Below are 20,052 nucleotides of genomic sequence, written 5' to 3'. Positions count from 1 at the left end.
CACATTAGGAAGCTCAGACAGACCTACTGAGCACTCTCAGTTCAGATGTCTCAGGGACTTGTCAAAAATAATACTTTCTTAATGATTTATTCCTCCCATTCCTCAAGAGTAGGAAACTGGAAACACAATCTCAGGAAATTTCTTTAACCTTATAAAAATCTTTGTCTTGGAAATATTCTGAGAGGGAGCTGAAGCTCTGAGCATGTCCTCCTCCTCTGCACTCCAGATGCTCTCAAGTTGCACTTACAGAATCTGTAGTTGGTGGGCAGTGCCAGCTTTCCCAGATGCCTCCAAAAGCTGCAGTCCCATTGCCCTGCATGAACAGACTTCCTGTGCCAAGGTCTGTTAAAAATTCTCCCCCAGTGAGGTCTCAGCATCATTCTACGTCTGACAGCCTTTAACTTCTCTCTGTCTCACTCCCCTGCCCTTGGTGCTGCAGGCAGTGCCCTCAGCCCTGCTGGACTGTGCAGAGGAGCTGCTCACCAGCAGAGTTGTCTCTTTGAAGCTCTTCTTGATTGCCAGGAGCTCCCTGTGTGCCAGGAGCCCGGCCCAGCTCAGCAGCACAGCAACAGCCCCAGGCATTTCATGACCCTCAGGGGACGTTGAGGTTATTTACATGAGACTCAGTCCCTGAGAGGAAGTTCAAACAACTTCTCAAGAAGTCAAAATGAGATTGAAACACTAAAGTTTCCTTTAGTGCTAATCAGTCTCACTGAGGGACACAACTGAGACCATGTCCCCAGGTTCCAGTTAAAGCAGAAAACTACAGACAGTGATGACAAGGATGGACAAGCAAGGGAAAGGTGGCTCTGATGCTGAATAAACTTTGACTTGTTTCCTTAATCAAATGGGCCAAGCCCTGACCCCCAGCCCCTGGGAAGGCAGGTCCTGTCCCTGCCTCATTCCTCAGGGCTCTTCCTGGGGCACTGGGATGTGGGATGTGCAATGCCAAGGGCAGGACCATGGGGTGGCACCTGCCAGGCTGCTGAGCAGGGACAAGGAGGCCATGAGGCCCCAGGGCTGCAAGGACCACTCCCCTCCTCCTGGCCTCAGGGGCACAGACAGCAACCATGGCCAAAGGCCTGCAGAAGGTGGCTGTGTCAGGGCCTTTCAGCTTCTCCCCATCCCTGTCTCCTCTCCAGCCCAGGCTGTCCTACGGTGTCCATGCCCTGCCCCTTTCCCTGCAGGCTGTCGTCATCCCCCCGGTTGCCCCACCTGGCTGGCACCTTCCTGCACTGACATCTCTGCGTCCTCCCTGGCTCTTCCTGCACACACAAAGCCTTGGGCTCATCCAGACTCCTTCTGGGTGATGTGCTGCAGCACAGTGTTTTCCTTGGAGTGAAATTCCTTTTTCCCCATGTCCACTCGGGACATCCCCAGCTGCACTTGCCATTAATTCTTTCTTTCTCGTGCTCTTTTCTGCTATGACAAAAGGATCCACCTTCTCTAAATCCTCCCTTCAAGCCACCTGAGGGCTGTCCTGTACTGTCCTCAGTCTCCACACCAGTGAGGTCACAGCTCCTTAGCCCCTCTCTAGTGCTCATGTGCTTGAGACCTTTAAAGCCCATCTTGGGAGATCTCTGGGCACTCACTGTTTTTGCAGATGAAAATGTCGTGCTCATAGTCTAAGGAAATCTCAGTGATACTTTTTACCAAAGCCATTGCTACACTGCAGGGCCTTATGGAGCCAAAGAATGCTGGGAAACAGTGCAACCTCATGGAATCAAGGAGCCATTGTCACACTGTGAAGCCTCAAGGAATAAGGGATCCAATCTTTGCCTCAGATTTTGTCAACAAACTCAATTTAAGGGATTACAGAATTGTGACTGAGCCACTTCTGTCCCACACGTTTTAATGATTGGCCAAATGAGAATATTTATATGAAATGAATCAGTTTTTCTTACAAATGATCAGACAAAAGATCTTCATCAGAATTATTTACTAGATGGTATAAAGACTGAAACTACTAGTAGTACAGATAGGATAGTGCACTATATTGAAGCAATTATTGAAACAATTCTATTAAAGTTAGCCAAAAGAAATAATTATTAAGTAGAGATCTGAAGTAACTCAGCCAGACCAATGTTCATGGGGAGATTTCTTTTGCTCAGCCTTGAGGAGTGTCCTTGGAGGGCGTCCCCACCCAAGGCAGGAATCTCCACACATCTACCCCAAGAAGGGCTGTGTTAGAACAACCTGCCTGGATGAAAGGGGACTGGACTTCTCTAGTAGGAAGGGATTGACTGTTCCTCCCAAATGTACAGACCAGTTAGCAGCTTCTCTGCCCCATTAAACTTCCAAAAGTAGGATGTGTGTTTGGAGTTGGGTGAACTAGGTTGGTTTGAGCATCATCCAACACCAAAACCATTCCCACGGTGCCACCGGTAACTCTCAGATCTCACAGACAGCTTGCATGAGAGCTGGCACTGTTGGCATTCTCTGATGGGATGATGGCTGAAATAAAGATGTGGGCAGGCCTGGCAGATTGATCCCAGCACACTCCCCAAACCCACCAAGGCAAGCTCTACGTGCTGACCATGGTGAACACAACCCCTGGATGGCAGGAGACACCCCCTGTGCCTCCCAGCACTGCCCAGAACACCATCCTGGGCCTGGAAAAGCAAGTCCTGTGGAGACACGGCCCTCCAGAAACACTGGAGTTGGACAGCAGGACTCTTTTCCAAAACAACCTTGTGCACACCTGGACCAGAGAGCTCGGCATGGAGTGGATGGATCATATTCCCTGTCAGGCACCAGCCTCTGGGAAAGTGGAATGGCAGAGTGGACTGTTCAAAACCACTTTGAAAGCAATGGGCAGTGGGACCTTCAAACCTTGGGATGTGCATTTAGCAAAAGCCACCTAGTTAGTTAATGCTGTAAGCTCAAGAGATAAAACTCCAGGTCAATTCAGTGTCTGAGATCAGCTCAAAAGAGCAGGTCCTTTAATCAGGCCCACAGGCCCAGGGGAACACACACGACACGCCCTCCCAGGCAATGGTTCTACAGTTTTAGAAGATGGTCCATCCAATGCCAGAACTCTCCACCCCCCACTTCTGCCCAGTTCTGTCCCCTGACACACCTCTTGGGGAATTGGATTTGGGGTCTTTGGGACCCCTTCTTCCTCATCTTTATCTTCTTCACAGCACGTACAGTCCTTGGAACGCCTCCAAAGTTCTGGGCTTGAAGGTTGCTTTGTCTCTTGTGGGATCTTGTTGTCCAAGCCTAGGGTGTGATGTTGTTCAATATAGGTATTTTTCTACAATTCTACCTTGAAAAGAAGTCTAAACAGGCTAAAGGAATTTAGAAAGTTTGATATCAAATGGGATAATAAGATTGGGTCTGTGTAAACTACTATGCTAAAGGGTGGAATATAATACAGCTACATTAACATCTACATTTACTACACAACTACTTTTAAAATCTAAAATAAAAAATATCCAGAAAGCTTTAAGGCATCACACAAACCTTGTTAGTTAACTCTACTAACTGGCCCTGCCCAAAAAGAACCTCTGCGTACCATTGAAGGGGATAAAACCCCTGTGGTCCATATGAGGAATATGTTAGGGAGGACATATTCCATAGTTTGGTTGAGTCCTGCCTCAAGCAAAGGCAAACCCACCCATGGGATTGTTTCTGCTCAAGGACTTGGGTGCACTTGGTGGATGATGCAGAGGGATGGGGAAACACTTTGTGTACCTGTCAGAGACCGAAACACTTAATGATTTATACATTCTAGGATTGCCAAGGGACTCTTGCAGGCTCTTGCAGGACTTTTGCATTAGACCTCTGATGGCCCATCAAAGCCCATTCCCCCTCTGCCAATCCTGAAAGGCAGGAAAAACCCTTTTCCCAGGCCCCTCACGGGAACTCTGCGCAGGCCCAGGAGATGTTGGGGGTTTGTGGCATGGCCCGGGACACCATCCATGGATATAATAACTCATAACTTCTTGGAGTGTGGGGGCTTCCCTCCCCCACCCCCAACGGATCAAGGCCACCACTTCAACTGACAGACATGGAAGCTGCAACTCCCAAGTTCCATTGCTGGACCCCATGGGCAGTGACTATAGACATCTTTCCACTCTCAGCTTTGCTTTCCCTTACTCTCCCTTACCCTTATCCTGTCTTTCTTTCTCTCCCTTATGCATTTTCCCTAAAGGTTCTCTTTCTGCCATATTGCTGTAGATGAGAGATAGAGATGATAACACCCAAAATGGCAACATAACTGTTTACCTTTGAAACAAAAAACCCTACATATATATGTTTTCAAACACTGATTATTTAGTTTCATTTCACTCTAATCCATCCCAAGGTATTTATTAATAAGAACCTGGTTAGCCCCCTTTCTGGGGTGGGTAGTAACAGACCCCTTGTAGCAGGATGTTCTACCTGGAAAAGAATCTCGTCAGAGAATGCAAGCACTGCAAACTCTCTGTGGGGAGTTACTGCTGGTGCCAAGGGGTTGGTTTAGTGTTGAATTGTGCCAAACCCAACCTGGTTCCCCAACCTTCCAACACACATGCTGCTTTTGGAAGCAGAGTTTGACAGATCAGCTGCTCACTGGTCTGGGAAGATGTGACTGGAGATCCATCACTGGATAACCATAAAAGCCCAGGGTCAACTTTCCTAGAGCAGATTCTTCCACAGACTTTGTTGAAGTGTGTGGAGCTTCTGCTGCGAAGCAGGGACAGCTCTTGATGGTCACTGCCCAGAGGGTAAAAGAAAGAGAGAGATCTGCCTTGATTTATTTCTCTCAGACCCCGCCGGGCCCTCCCCGCTTCCCGCCGGGATCGGACACCGCCGGCGGCCCCGGCCCTGCCGGGCTCCATCAGCCTGAGCAATTGCTGCCAAGGAGGGGCCGGGGGCTTCCTCTTGGCCTTCGTCTCCCTGGCGCTGGGGCTCGGCTTCTACCTGCGCCAGAAGGTGAGGGGGGTCCCAGGGGGTCGTGTGTCCCCCCAGAGCGTCTGTGCCCCCCCGGGGACCCCCCACCCCGCTGTCACCCCCTTTTCTCTCCCCACAGAGCTCCTGAGCCGGCGGCGGCCGCAGCCCCTCCCCGGGGCCTCGGGCCCAGCCTGGACCCCTCCTGTCCCTGTGAGGATTTTGGGGGGTCGTGTGTCCCCCCCTCCCCTGCTGCCACTCCTGATCCCAGGAAAGCTTCCCAGTTCTCCCCAGTCCTGGTTATTGGGGGGCAGTGGGGGAGGGGGGGTGGATCATGAGGGGTGGAGCCGAGTTTGGGGGGGGCAGAACTGGCTCCGGGATGGATCGGGAATAGGGACTCCCCTGTTTCCCCCCGTGTAAACCCACTCTGGGGGGGCTTTGGGAGGGCACCTGCCCCTCAGTAGGCACCCAGCTCATCCCAAAAGGTGCTGGGAACCCCTCAAAACCTTCTTAGAGCTCCCCGAGGACTCCCAAACACACTCAAAGCCCACCCAGGACCTCACCCAACCCCTTCTCTGGGGGGACTTCTCTGGGCACTGGTGGTGCTGGGAGCCCACCCGGCTGCGGGCGAGGAGCTCTCGGGTGAGCGGGGGGTGGGAAGGGGGAGGTCGGTGGGAAAAGGGGGGGTTAGAGGGGATAAAAGGGTAGTGGGACCCCAAACTGAGTGGGAGGGGAGTGAGACCCCCCAAAAGTGGAGGGGGGGACCATTGAGAATGATGGGAAATAAGTGGGAGAGGTCAGGAGAGTGGGGAAAGAGGAGGGTGGGACCCCCAAACTGAGCATGAGAGGGCTGGGGAGTGGGGAGATGATGTGGAAGGGGTGAGAGAGGGGGGAAAAATGGGGATTGGGACCCCCAGAGTGATCCTAATTGGGGCTGGGGATTGAGTGGACTATGAAAAAGTGGGAGGAACAGGGAGAAGGGTAAAAGAGCAGGGGTAGTGTGGTGGGATAAACGGTCCCATGGGAGCCTTTGGGCACAGGAGGGCTGGGAAAGGGGGTGGCCCCTCTGAGCTCCCAACTTACTGTACGGTGCTGGGGGCTGCTGGATCCAATCTCAACCTTGGATCATGCCAACAGTTTCAGTTTAGAGGAATTACAGAAGTGTGACTGAATCACTTTGGTCCCCTAGGTTTTATTGATGGCAAATCAGATCTATTGATAAAAAGGAATTTATTTAGGGATACAAATGATCAGACAAAAGATCTTCATCAGAATTACTTAGTGCACAATATATACACTAAAACTAACAGGAGTACAGGATAAGATAGGACAGTGCTCTACACTAAAGCAATTGTTGAAGCAATTCTACTCAAGCTGCCACAAAACAAGAAATTTTTAATTAGAGACAGATGGAACTCCCCCAGACCAACGCTGGTGGGGGGATCTCTGCTCTCAACCTCCAGGAGTGACCCTGGGGGGGTCCCCAGCCAAGACAGGAATCTCCACACACCCCCCAAGAAGGGTTCTGTTGTCAGAACCTGCCCCTGGGAAAGGGGACTGGTCCTTTGTGGTGGAAAGGGATGGACTGACAGTCACTGGACTCCAGGGGTTGCCTCCCCATCAGGGGCTTCATTCGGGGTGGAAGTAGCGGCCGAAGCTCTTCCTGCAGTCGGGGCACTGGTGGGGCTTCTCTTACTGGTGGGTCCGTTGGTGTTGGGTCAAGGCAGAGCTGCGGGTGAAGCTCTTCCCACACTCCCCACACTTGTAGGGCCTCTCCCCGGTGTGGATGCGCCGGTGGGTGATGAGGTTGCAGTTCCGGTTGAACATATCTTACAACAACATATATTTACGATATTGTACATATTGTACATATCTTACATATTACATCTTACATATATAATATGTACATATTGTACATATATGTACGATATGTAAGATATGTACAATATCCCCCAGCCCCAGTCCGGCGGTCGGGGCTGGGGGAAGGCAGGCTGGACAATGCCTTGTTTGGTCCAGCAGCTGGACCAGCTCCAGGGCAGGTGTCGGGGGAGCCTCTGCCACAGGGACATGGACAAACAGACCCTACAAAAGCTCTCAGAGGGGTTGGGGGCTCTGGGCGGGGCTGCGCTCTCGCCTCAAGCCAGGATACCCCAGGGCAGTGGAACAGCAATTCCTGTCAGCTCCCAGCAAAGATTATTGGGGTTTGCACCGGGGAAATATTGACACTCCAGCTTCTTCTTCTCTTTTTAGAACTTTGAGCTTGCAGTCGGGTAGAAGGGCTGGTGGGGGAGTGGGAAGAGACCCACTGAGGGACACATCTCATCCCTCAGTTAGATGGAGCTAAACCCCTGATCTTGCTTAGGAAGAGCTGCTGATGCTCAGTTGTCTTCTTTCCCTTCTGCTTCAGTGGGATATTACATTTCACTGCAGTATTGCTGATAGAATGGTATCATCTCAAAATGTTCACTCTTGCTCTGTAAAGACATACCACAAGGACTGTAGAAAGCTTGCAGTATCCCAGGAAGTACATGTGGTGTTTTATCAGTGTAAATATGGATAAGATTTTCAAGATTTCTGCTGGGAATACTCCATAACTAAAGTAAGTTTTCCCTTTGGTGCTGCACTAGTTTATGATTTAATTGTTACTGACATTCCACCAGTCACATTATTAGCTTCACCAAATGAAAGGGAAATAATCCTGTATTAATTAAAAAGAGGAACTGAATTTCCTCACTCATCTTATCCTTGGCTGTCTGAGACAGTGATGCACTTCAGCTTCCCTAAAGAAACTTCCACTAAAAAGGAGATTGGGGTGATAGTGAGAGATCCATATTGAAGGGTGTGCCTGAATTATCTTTAGGGAGGAGACCTTTTTTGGTGGGTGACAGGCAATGTGCCTGTGGCTCCCTTTTTCTTTTTGGGTTTTTTTCCCTTTCTTTTTGTCAGGGGCTTTGGAAAAGGTGTTTTGTCAAGAGAATAATATTCATTTATAGCCATGTGAATGGTTTCTATCTTGTACCAGTGAAGGCAGTCACCTAAATACCCATACCCATGCCTTTGAAAATAAAACAAGGAGAAAATATGGAGTAATTGTTTGAGACCAGATAAACTGAATGTAGTTCAGTAACATGGTAAGGCAATTGCTGTCATTTCACAGAGACATTTCTTTGTATGCTGGAACTGAGGGTAGCAGCAAAAGCTAAAAGCCTTGCTCTGTGTGTTTGTGAACACACTGTGGGTAAGTTCAAAGGAGCATTCAGAGACTGTGTTGTGTGAGCCTTTTTCCCTCAGATCAAAACAAGGAGTAATTATTGCTAAATCCAACAGGTGGCTTTCAAGTAACAACTTGGTCCAGTTTGTCCAACTGTGTCCAAACAGGTGAGGAAAATCTGGAACTTTAGAAGGGTTAGTTTTTTTACCTTATTAGCAGGATATCCAGGGGTGCACCAAGTGCCTTCCAGTGAGGAGCACAAGAGACCAGGACACAGTGACAGTATTGTTCTAATGTTAATGTCACTGGAGCACAGAGTGAGATCACTTCTGAGTTATGTTTCTTTAATTAGTGATTGGGAATAAAGAGAAATCACATATTTGATGACACTTTAGGATTTATTTCACACTCTTAGCAAGAAGGTATTTTGCAGCTGGACTTTGAATAAGGTTCCATGGTATATTGCAAATTTCTATCTCAAGGTAACAGTCTACTTCTTCCCAAAGAAATTCTCAGCAGCTAACACCCTTTCATCATCTGGCTCTTTCCCTGATGGCTTGAGCTTGTTGCTCCTTTGGGTAAATACCCATTTGACACAATGCACTGGGCAGCTTCTGCCAAGTGCCACTGGATCTCACTTCTTCCCTTGCCTTGAGGTAGTTGTGCTTTAAGAATGTGGCTGTTCAGATGCCCTGAAATGTCTCTAGTATTTCAGTGGGAAGAAGCTTCAAGATGTGCTGTTTGGCACACAGGAAAAATTCCCTGCCCAGAGAGCCATGGAAATGTAGGTGCTGCTCAGTAATGCCCCTTGACTGGGACAGGCACTGCTGAGGATGTTTTCCTTCCCCTCTCTGATTCCATTCCCACTGTTTTGTACAGACTCCTTGTGGTCAGATTTTGCACTGTACAGTTTGAGAAGTTAGTGCAGATGTGTGTTTGCAGGCATGTTCTTCTTCTGCATTCCCTGATCAAATTCAGTAAACTGATACCTGGCTTGAGCTTTTTTCCCCCCCCCCATAGTACTGTTTTTATTTATTTCTACAGAACAGCTTGAGAAAATGAAGGTGCACTTAGCCCCAGGTTACTTGCTGCTGTAATCTCTTCACCTTTTTTCTTTTCCCTTTCCCCAAACTGATGGGTAACTGTGAAACCAAGGTCAGGAATGTGGTTGGAATTCCAGGCCCCAGTATGGGGGAGGTGACACTTTCAGTCCCCAGGGAAGAAGCCACTGCTTTGTTTATCAACATGCAAAGGACAGTCCAGGATTTCTGGCTCTCCAAGCAGCAGCACTGGCAGGGAAGAGAGTTGCTGGCTTGGATGGAATAGGGTTGATAGAAAAGTAGTGATGGCTCACAGGGGGAGAGGAAAAATGTGTTATTTGGGGGTGTAAAGGGGGGGGGATGACAAGCTAACAAGGTAGTGGAAGCCACATGAACAGGAAAAGGAGGGCTTAGAGGAGACAGATCAGGACAGAAGGAAGGACCATCAAGTTTCAGCCCCTGAATATCAAATCTTAGGAGATAATGAAGGAAAGTAGAAATGAAGCTCACCTGTCCTTTGGTGAGTTTCCAAATGGATCAGCTGTCATATTTTAAGGAGGGTTTATTCCAGGGACCTTAACACAGAAAAGTGACCCCATCAAATGACACATGTATAGGGATTCCTTATGGGTGATTTTTATATGAGAGAACACACACATGCAAAGATTTGAAAGCATTTTGGAATAAAAAATATTGAAAAAGAGCCAAATCTATAAATAGACACTTGGAGAGATACTCAGCACAAACAATATATTTGTATTTTCATGTTTTGCTCATGTGCACATGTAAATCAGTTTGTAGGACCTGTATTCTGAGTTCATATAGTCATACAGAGAACTATACATAAAGACATCATATTGAGGTTCTGATTTGATCCCCAAATCTATGTTTATCAAATTGTTACTTAAAGATGTTCTAATACAGTACCGTGCATTAGTACCTCTCATTTTAAAATGTGTTAAAAACAGATTTTTTTTTTGTCCCTGATGTTTCTACAGAGTACTTGTATTTTACTCTACATTTCAGAGCTCTTTAATCCAGTGCTCACAAGCCAATCTACATCTTGATGACAGAGTTCCCATTGAACAATATAGGCAGCATAATGGTACTGGTAATTAAGCTTTTTATACCTGCTTTTATACAGTGGTCTGAGCTGTAGTTTTGCTGTGGTGGTTCCGATTCCTAAACTTAACTGTATTTATACCATGTTTGTAGGCAGCAGGCCCAGTCTTCACATAAGGTAAATACATAACACTGGAATCTCTCTGCTGTTAACAGACACAAACATGTCTATTGAACCTGTATACTTTGGAATTTGCTTCTGTTGCTCTATTTACTTGCTAAAATGCTTTGAAACAGATCTGGAGAGGGCATTTGTGTTTCCATTTGTGAGTGCTATTACTGCATTTTGAGGGTGTGCACTGATTTGTTTTGATCTAAAAGACTGCCATGTGCATCATGTTAGGGTTTCAGTCACCAAAGATTTTGTATCAAAGCAAAAGTTGAAGGTGAAAATCTATGCCCTTGTGGTTGAGGATGAAAAAAGGATCAGTCCAGAAGTGTGGTATACCCCTGAGACCATAGGAAAATTGAATATTGAGCCCTTTGAAATATCTGTGAAGGATCCAGACAAACCTATTAGAGTAAAACAATACCCAAACCCTCATGAAGGAAGAATCGGCCTTAAGCCTACTGTAGAGAGACTGTTGGCACAGGGATTGCTAGAACCTTGCATGTCTCCCCATAACACACCCATCCTACCTGTGAAAAAGCCTGATGGGACCTACCGACTGGTACAAGATCTGAGGGAGGTCAATAAACAAACAGTGACAAGGTTCCCAGTAGTCGCTAACCCTTACACCTTACTAAACCAAATTTCCCCAGAACATCAATGGTACAGTGTGACAGACCTGAAAGACGCTTTTTGGACCTGTCCCCTTAAGGTGGAGAGTAGAAATTACTTCACCTTCGAGTGGGAAGACCCAGACACTCATAGAAAACAACAACTGAGGTGGACAGTTTTACCCCAAGGGTTTACAGAGTCTCCAAACTTGTTTGGGCAAGCCCTGGAACAGCTATTAGAGTCCTTCAAACCTTGTGAAGGAACAGTTTTAGTACAGTATGTTGATGATCTGCTAAAAGCTGGAAAAGATGCTGAAACTGTGAGAGATGAGAGTATCAGACTCCTGAATTTCCTGGGTGAAAAGGGCCTGAAAGTGTCCAAGTCCAAACTACAATTTATAGAAGAGAAAGTAAAATATCTAGGGCATTGGTTAAGTAAGGGAAGTAAAAGACTGGATCCTGATAAAGTGAAAGGAATACTGCCCTTGTCTATACCCAAGAATAAAAGACAAATTAGGCAAATTCTAGGTCTCTTAGGATACTGCAGACAGTGGATAGAGAACTACAATAATAAAGTAAAATTCTTGTATGAGAAGCTAGTTAAAGAAGGACTGGTGAAGTGGAGCGACGAGGACGAGAGCAGGCTAGAAAGATTAAAAGAAGATCTGATAAATGCCCCTGTCCTTAGTCTTCCAGACATTAGAAAACCTTTCTATTTGTTTGTAAATGTTGAAAATGGAACAGCTTACGGGGTCTTAACGCAGAAATGGGCTGAGCATAAAAAAACTGTGGGGTACTATTCTAAAATTCTAGATCCAGTTAGCAGAGGTTGGCCCACCTGTTTACAAGCGATAGTAGCTACTGCACTATCAGTGGAAGAGGCAATTAAAGTAACCTTTGGAGGAGAACTGAAGGTGTATACTCCACACGATATCCGAGGAGTATTGAAACAGAGGGCAGAAAAATGGTTAACTGATAGCTGGTTATTAAAGTATGAAAGTATTCTGCTTAATACTTCCAAATTAGAACTGGAAGTAACACACTTGCAAAACCCATCTCAGTTTCTGCATGGTGAACCCCAAGGGAGTGTAGTACATGATTGCACACAGGTCATAAGCTTCCAAACTAAAATTAGAGAATATCTTGAAGAAGAAGAGTTAGATACAGGTGAAAACCTTTATATCAATGGTTCATCTAGAGTTGTGGATGGGAAGAGAAGATCTGGTTATGCCATAGTGGATGAAATTACCTTTCAAGTTAGGGAATCTGGATCCTTGAGTAATACATGGTCAGCCCAAGTGTGTGAGTTATATGCTCTATTAAGATCTCTGCAGTTGTTAAATGGAAAAACAGGGACCATATTTACAGATTAAGGAAAAAGGGACTTGTAACTCAAAGACCATCACTAGATATATCCATTCACAAATTCCGGCCAGGTGACAAGGTGTTAATTAAAACATGGAAAGAGACCTCTTTAACTCCACGATGGGAGGGGCCTTTTGTTGTTCTTCTCACCACAGATACTGCCGTGTGAACAGCTGAGCGAGGGTGGACCCAGGCGTCAAGGGGGAAAGGACCAGTAAAGGACTCTGAGTGGAAAGTAACATCAAGCCCCGAAGATTTGCAGATGAGGATTAAAAGAGTACAGCCAACAGATGAACCCTGATGGAGATGTCGTAAGATCTAGCTTGTATACTTTCTTTCAGATACCCCAAGGACAAAATTTAAAGAAAGTAAACTTTCTTTCCTGGACCCTGGAGAGACTACCTGAACAGACCGGAGGATCAGAACTGTATCAGATAGTTGGAACTCAAACTTTCTGTGGTGGCACCTTTTGTCTGGCAGGAATCTTCAGTTGGATTCAATTTTTCAGGAAGTGGGACCGACCATTGCAGACCAGAGCTAAAAAAAGGGAACAGCAGCTCTTTCCACCAGGAAAAAAAGTTTGGATCCTTTCCCTTCAGGTGCAGTTGTTGGGGCAGCCTGGGTACTTCTTGGGCAGGAAAAGACCTTTCTGTGGTGGCACCATTTCTGTGGTAGGAATCTTTACCTGGATTCAACTTTTCAGGAGGTGGGACCGGCCATTGCAGAGCAGGGCTGAAAAAAGGGAACAGCAGCTCTTTCCACCAAGAAAAAAAGTCTGGAACCTTTGGCTTCAGGTGCAGTTTGTGGGGCAGACTGGGCACTTCTTGGGCAGGAAGACCTTTCTGTGGTGGCACCATTTCTCTGGCAGGAATCTTCATTTACATTGAATTTTCCAGGAGGTGGGAAGGCCATTGCAGCGCAAGGCTAAAAAAAGGGAACAGCAGCTCTTTCCATCAGGAAAAAAGTCTGGAAGCTTTGGCTTTGAGGTACAGTTTGTGGGGCAGCCTGGGAACTTCTTGGGCAGCAAAGAGCTTTCTGTGGTGGTACCTTTTCTCTGTCAGGAATCTTCATTTGGATTGAATTTTTTAAAAGGTGGGACCGGGCATTGCAGCACAGGGCTGAAAAAAGGGAACAGCAGCTCTTTCCACCGGGATAAAAAGTCTGAAAACTTCTGCTTTGAGGTGCAGTTGTACGGGCAGCCTGGGCACTTCTTGGGCATCAAAGAGCTTTCTGCGGTGGCACATTTGTCTGGCAGGAATGTTCATTTCTATCTAATTTTCCAAGAGGTGGGACCAGGTATTGCAGAGCAGGCCTGAAAAAAGAGAACAGCAGCTCTTTCCACAGGGAAAAAAGTCTGGAAGCTTTGGCTTCTGGTGCAGTTGTTCGGCAGCCTGGACACTTCTTGGACAGGAAGACCTTTCTGTGGTGGCACCTTTTGTCTGGCAGGAATCTTCATTTGGATTCAATTTTTCAGGAGTTGGGACCAGCCATTGCAGCGCTGGGCTGAAAAAAGGGAACAGCAGCTCTTTCTACCAGAAAAAAAAGTCTGGAAGCTTTGGCTTTGAGGTGCAGTTGGGGGGGCAGCCTGGGGAGTTCTTGGGCATCAAATAGCTTTCTGTGGTGGTACCTTTTGTCTGGCAGGAATCTTCATTTGGATAGATATTTTTAAAAGGTGGGACCAGCCATTGCAGTGCAGGTTTGAAAAAAGGGAACAGCAGCTCTTTCCACCAGGAAAAAAAGTCTGGAAGCTTTGGTTTCTGGTGCAGATGTTGGGGCAGCCTGGGCACTTCTTGGGCAGGAAGACCTTTCTGTGGTGGCACCATTTGTCTGGCAGGAATCTTCATTTGGATTCAATTTTCCAGGAGGAAGGACAGGCCATTGCAGCAGGGCTGAAAAAAGGGAACAGCAGCTCTTTCCACCAGGAAAAAAAGTCTAGAACCTTTGGCTTTGAGGTGCAGTTGTTTGGGTAGTCTGAAGACTTCTTGGGCATCAAAGAGCTTTCTGTGGTGGCACCTTTTGTCTGGCACGAATGTTCATTTACATTATGTTTTCCAGGAGGTGGGACCGGCCATTGCAGCGCAGACCTGAAAAAAGGGAACAGCAGCTCTTTCCTCCAGGAAAAAAAGTCTGGATCCTTTGGCTTCAGGTGCAGTGTTTGGGCAGCCTGGACACTTCTTGGGCAGGAAGGACTTTCTGTGGTGGCACCTTTTGTCTGGCAGGAATCTTCAGCTGGATTCAATTTTTCAAAAGGTGGGACCGGCCATTGCAGAGCAGGGCTGAAAAAAGGGAACAGCAGCTCTTTCCACAGGGAAAAGAGTCTGGAAGCTTTGGTTTCTGGTGCAGTTGTTGGGCAGTCTGGGCACTTCTTGGGCAGCAAGATTTTCTGTGGTGGTACCTTTTGTCTGGCAGGAATCTTCAGTTGGATTCAATTTTTCAAAAGGTGGGACCGGCCATTGCAGCGCAGACCTGAAAAAAGGGAACAGCAGCTCTTTCCCACCAGGAAAAAAAGTCTGGATCCTTTGGCTTTGAGGTGCAGTTTATGGGGCAGCCTGGGGAGTTCTTGGGCATCAAATAGCTTTCTGTGGTGGCACCTTTTGTCTGGCAGGAATCTTCAGTTGGATTCAGTTTTTTAAAAGGTGGGACAAGCCCTTTCAGCGCAGGCCTGAAAAAAGGGAAGAACAGCTCTTTCCACCAGGAAAAAAAGTCTGGATCCTTTGGCTTTGAGGTGCAGTTTGTGGGGCAGCCTGGGGAGTTCTTGGGCATCAAATAGCTTTCTGTGGTGGCACCTTTTGTCTGGCAGGAATCTTCATTAGGATAGATATTTTTAAAAGGTGGGACCAGCCATTGCAGCGCAGGGCAGAAAAAAGGGAACAGCAGCTCTTTCCACCAGGAAAAAAAGTCTGGAAGCTTTGGTTTCTGGTGCAGATGTTGGGGCAGCCTGGGCACTTCTTGGGCAGGAAGACCTTTCTGTGGTGGCACCTTTTGTCTGGCAGGAATCTTCATTTGGATTCAATTTTTCAGGAATTGGGACCAGCCATTGCAGCGCAGACCTGAAAAAAGGGAACAGCAGCTCTTTCCACCAGGAAAAAAAGTCTGGATCCTTTGGCTTCAGATCTAGTTGTTGGGCAGCCTGGGTACTTCTTGGGCAGGAAGGGTTTTTTGCAGTGGCACCTTTTGTCTGGCAGGAATCTTCAGTTGGATTCAATTTTCCAAGAGGTGGGACCAGCCATTGCAGTGCAGGCCTGAAAAAAGGGAATAGCAGCTCTTTCCACCAGGAAAAAAAGGCTGGATCCTTTGGCTTCAGGTGCAGTTTGTGGGGCAGCCTGGGCACTTCTTGGGAAGGGAGAGTTTTCTGCGGTTGCACCTTTTGTCTGGCAGGAATCTTCACTTGGAGTAAAGTTTTCGGGAGGTGGGACAGGCCATTGCAGAGCAGGGCTGAAAAAAGGGAACAGCAGCTCTATCCACTGGGAAAAAAGTCTGGAAGCTTTGGCTTCTGGTGCAGTTGTTCAGCAGCCTGGACACTTCTTGGGCAGGAAGACCTTTCTGTGGTGGCACCTTTTGTCTGGCAGGAATCTTCATTTGGATTCAGTTTTTCAGGAGTTGGGACCGGCCATTGCAGCGCTGGGCTGAAAAAAGGGAACAGCAGCTCTTTCTACCAGGAAAAAAAGTCTGGAAGCTTTGGCTTTGAGGTGCAGTTGGGGGGGCAGCCTGGGGAGTTCTTGGGCATCAAATAGCTTTCTGTGGTGGCACCTTTTGTCTGGCAGGAATCTTCAGTTGGATTCAATTTTCCAGGAGGAAGGACCGGCCATTGCAGCAGGGCAGAAAAAAGGGAACAGCAGCTCTTTCCACCAGGAAAAAAAGTCTAGAACCTTTGGCTTTGAGGTGCAGTTGTTTGGGTAGCCTGAAGACTTCTTGGGCATCAAAGAGCTTTCTGGGGTGGCACCTTTTGTCTGGCACGAATGTTCATTTACATTATGTTTTCCAGGAGGTGGGACCGGCCATTGCAGCGCAGACCTGAAAAAAGGGAACAGCAGCTCTTTCCTCCAGGAAAAAAGTCTGGAAGCTTTGGCTTCAGGTGCAGTTGTTGGGCAGCCTGGGCACTTCTTGGGCAGCAAGAGTTTTCTGTGGTGGCACCTTGTGTCTTGCAGGAATCTTCAGCTGGAGTAAATTTTCCAGGAGGTGGGACCGGTCATTGCAGCGCTGGGCTGAAAAAAGGGAAGAGCAGCTCTTCCCACCAGGAAAAAAAGTCTGGATCCTTTGGCTTCAGGTGCAGTTTGTGGGGCAGCCTGGGGAATTCTTGGGCATCAAATAGCTTTCTGTGGTGGCACCTTTTGTGTGGCAGGAATCTTCAGTTGGATTCAGTTTTTTAAAAGGTGGGACAAGCCCTTTCAGCGCAGGCCTGAAAAAAGGGAAGAGCAGCTCTTTCCCACCAGGAAAAAAAGTCTGGATCCTTTGGCTTCAGGTGCAGTTTATGGGGCAGCCTGGGGAGTTCTTGGGCATCAAATAGCTTTCTCTGGTGGCACCTTTTGTCAGGCAGGAATCTTCATTTGGATAGATATTTTTAAAAGGTGGGACCAGCCATTGCAGCGCAGGTTTGAAAAAAAGGAACAGCAGCTCTTTCCACCAGGAAAAAAGTCTGGAAGCTTTGGTTTCTGGTGCAGATGTTGGGGCAGCCTGGGCACTTCTGGGGCAGGAAGACCTTTCTGTGGTGGCACCTTTTGTCTGGCAGGAATCTTCATTTGGATAGATATTTTTAAAAGGTGGGACCGGCCATTGCAGCGCAGGGCAGAAAAAAGGGAACAGCAGCTCTTTCCACCAGGAAAAAAAGGCTAGAACCTTTGGCTTTGAGGTGCAGTTGTTTGGGTAGCCTGAAGACTTCTTGGGCATCAAAGAGCTTTCTGGGGTGGCACCTTTTGTCTGGCACGAATGTTCATTTACATTATGTTTTCCAGGAGGTGGGACCGGCCATTGCAGCGCAGACCTGAAAAAAGGGAACAGCAGCTCTTTCCTCCAGGAAAAAAAGTCTGGATCCTTTGGCTTCAGGTGCAGTTGTTGGGTAGCCTGGACACTTCTTGGGCAGCAAGAGTTTTCTGTGGTGGCACCTTGTGTCTTGCAGGAATCTTCAGCTGGAGGAAATTTTCCAGGAGGTGGGACCGGTCATTGCAGCGCTGGGCTGAAAAAAGGGAACAGCAGCTCTTTCTACCAGGAAAAAAAGTCTGGAAGCTTTGGCTTCGAGGTGCAGTTGTTGGGCAGGCTGGGGAGTTCTTGGGCATCAAATAGCTTTCTGTGGTGGCACCTTTTGTCTGGCAAGAATCTTCAGTTTGATTCAGTTTTTTAAAAGGTGGGACAAGCCCTTTCAGCGCAGGCCTGGAAAAAGGGAACAGCAGCTCTTTCCACCAGGAAAAAAAGTCTGGATCCTTTGGCTTTGAGGTGCAGTTTGTGGGGCAGCCTGAGCACTTCTTGGGCAGTAAAGAGCTTCCTGTGGTGGCACCTTTTGTCAGGCAGGAATCTTCATTTGGATAGATATTTTTAAAAGGTGGGACCAGCCATTGCAGCGCAGGTTTGAAAAAAGGGAACAGCAGCTCTTTCCACCAGGAAAAAAAGTCTGGAAGCTTTGGTTTCTGGTGCAGATGTTGGGGCAGCCTGGGCACTTCTGGGGCAGGAAGACCTTTCTGTGGTGGCACCTTTTGTCAGGCAGGAATCTTCATTTGGATAGATATTTTTAAAAGGTGGGACCGGCCATTGCAGCGCAGGGCAGAAAAAAGGGAACAGCAGCTCTTTCCACCAGGAAAAAAAGTCTAGAACCTTTGGCTTTGACGTGCAGTTGTTTGGGTAGCCTGAAGACTTCTTGGGCATCAAAGAGCTTTCTGTGGTGGCACCTTTTGTCTGGCACGAATGTTCATTTACATTATGTTTTCCAGGAGGTGGGATCGGCCATGGCAGCGCAGGGCAGAAAAAAGGGAACAGCAGCTCTTTCCTCCAGGAAAAAAAGTCTGGATCCTTTGGCTTCAGGTGCAGTTGTTGGGCAGCCTGGGCACTTCTTGGGCAGGAAGGACTTTCTGTGGTGGCACCTTTTGTCTGGCAAGAATCTTCAGTTGGATTCAATTTTTCAAAAGGTGGGACCGGTCATTACAGAGCAGGGCTGAAAAAAGGGAAGAGCAGCTCTTTCCACCAGGAAAAAAAGTCTGGAAGCTTTGGCTTCAGGTGCAGTTGTTGGGCAGCCTGGGCACTTCTTGGGCAGGAAGGACTTTCTGTGGTGGCACCTTTTGTCTGGCAGGAATCTTCAGTTGGATTCAGTTTTTTAAAACGTGGGACAAGCCCTTTCAGCGCAGGCCTGAAAAAAGGGAAGAGCAGCTCTTTCCACCAGGAAAAAGTCTGGAAGCTTTGGTTTCTGGTGCAGATGTTGGGGCAGCCTGAGCACTTCTTGGGCAGGAAGACCTTTCTGTGGTGGCACCTTTTGTCTGGCAGGAATTTTCACTTGGATTCAATTTTTCAAAAGGTGGGACCGGCCATTGCAGAGCAGGGCTGAAAAAAGGGAACAGCAGCTCTTTCCACAGGGAAAAAAGTCTGGAAGCTTTGGCTTCTGCTGCAGTTGTTGGGCAGCCTGGGCACTTCTTGGGCAGCAAGAGTTTTCTGTGGTGGCACCTTTTGTCTGGCAGGAATCTTCAGTTGGATTCAGTTTTTTAAAAGGTGGGACAAGCCCTTTCAGCGCAGGCCTGAAAAAAGGGAACAGCAGCTCTTTCCCACCAGGAAAAAAAGTCTGGATCCTTTGGCTTTGAGGTGCAGTTTATGGGGCAGCCTGGGGAGTTCTTGGGCATCAAATAGCTTTCTCTGGTGGCACCTTTTGTCTGGCAGGAATCTTCATTTGGATAGATATTTTTAAAAGGTGGGACCAGCCATTGCAGCGCAGGTTTGAAAAAAGGGAACAGCAGCTCTTTCCTCCAGGAAAAAAGTCTGGAAGCTTTGGCTTCAGGTGCAGTTGTTGGACAGCCTGGGCTCTTCTTGGGCAGGAAGACCTTTCTGTGGTGGCACCTTTTGTCTGGCAGGAATCTTCATTTGGATTCAATTTTTCAGGAGTTGGGACCAGCCATTGCAGCGCTGGGCTGAAAAAAGGGAACAGCAGCTCTTTCCCACCAGGAAAAAAAGTCTGGATCCTTTGGCTTTGAGGTGCAGTTTATGGGGCAGCCTGGGGAGTTCTTGGGCATCAAATAGCTTTCTGTGGTGGCACCTTTTGTCTGGCAGGAATCTTCATTTGGATAGATATTTTTAAAAGGTGTGACCAGCCATTGCAGCGCAGGTTTGAAAAAAGGGAACAGCAGCTCTTTCTACCAGGAAAAAAAGTCTGGAAGCTTTGGCTTCTGGTGCAGTTGTTGGGCAGCCTGGGCACTTCTTGGGCAGCAAGAGTTTTCTGTGGTGGCACCTTTTGTCTGGCAGGAATCTTCAGTTGGATTCAGTTTTTTAAATGGTGGGACATGCCCTTTCAGCGCAGGCCTGAAAAAAGGGAAGAGCAGCTCTTTCCCACCAGGAAGAAAAGTCTGGATCCTTTGGCTTTGAGGTGCAGTTTGTGGGGCAGCCTGAGCACTTCTTGGGCAGTAAAGAGCTTCCTGCGGTGGCACCTTTTGTCAGGCAGGAATCTTCATTTGGATAGCTATTTTTAAAAGGTGGGACCAGCCATTGCAGCGCAGGCCTGAAAAAAGTGAACAGCAGCTCTTTCCACCA

At 47.6% G+C, this 20,052-nt stretch overlaps 1 protein-coding gene and 1 pseudogene across 1 annotated transcript in view; one reads left to right on the top strand and one right to left on the bottom strand.

The window, feature by feature from the left end:
- The window catches only part of LOC127461896 (zinc finger protein 493-like), a 431,778-nt pseudogene that overhangs the window by 371,081 nt on the left and 40,645 nt on the right, over positions 1-20,052 (bottom strand).
- The window catches only part of LOC127461897 (zinc finger protein 271-like), a 406,813-nt gene that overhangs the window by 364,085 nt on the left and 22,676 nt on the right, over positions 1-20,052 (top strand). The gene's annotated exons all lie outside the window — the stretch shown is intronic.

Source organism: Manacus candei, unplaced genomic scaffold, assembly GCF_025592945.1.
Source record: "Manacus candei isolate 608988 ecotype Guabito, Panama unplaced genomic scaffold, ASM2559294v1 h1tg000115l, whole genome shotgun sequence".
NCBI lineage: Eukaryota > Metazoa > Chordata > Aves > Passeriformes > Pipridae > Manacus > Manacus candei.
This window is presented reverse-complemented; position numbering and strand designations above follow the sequence as displayed.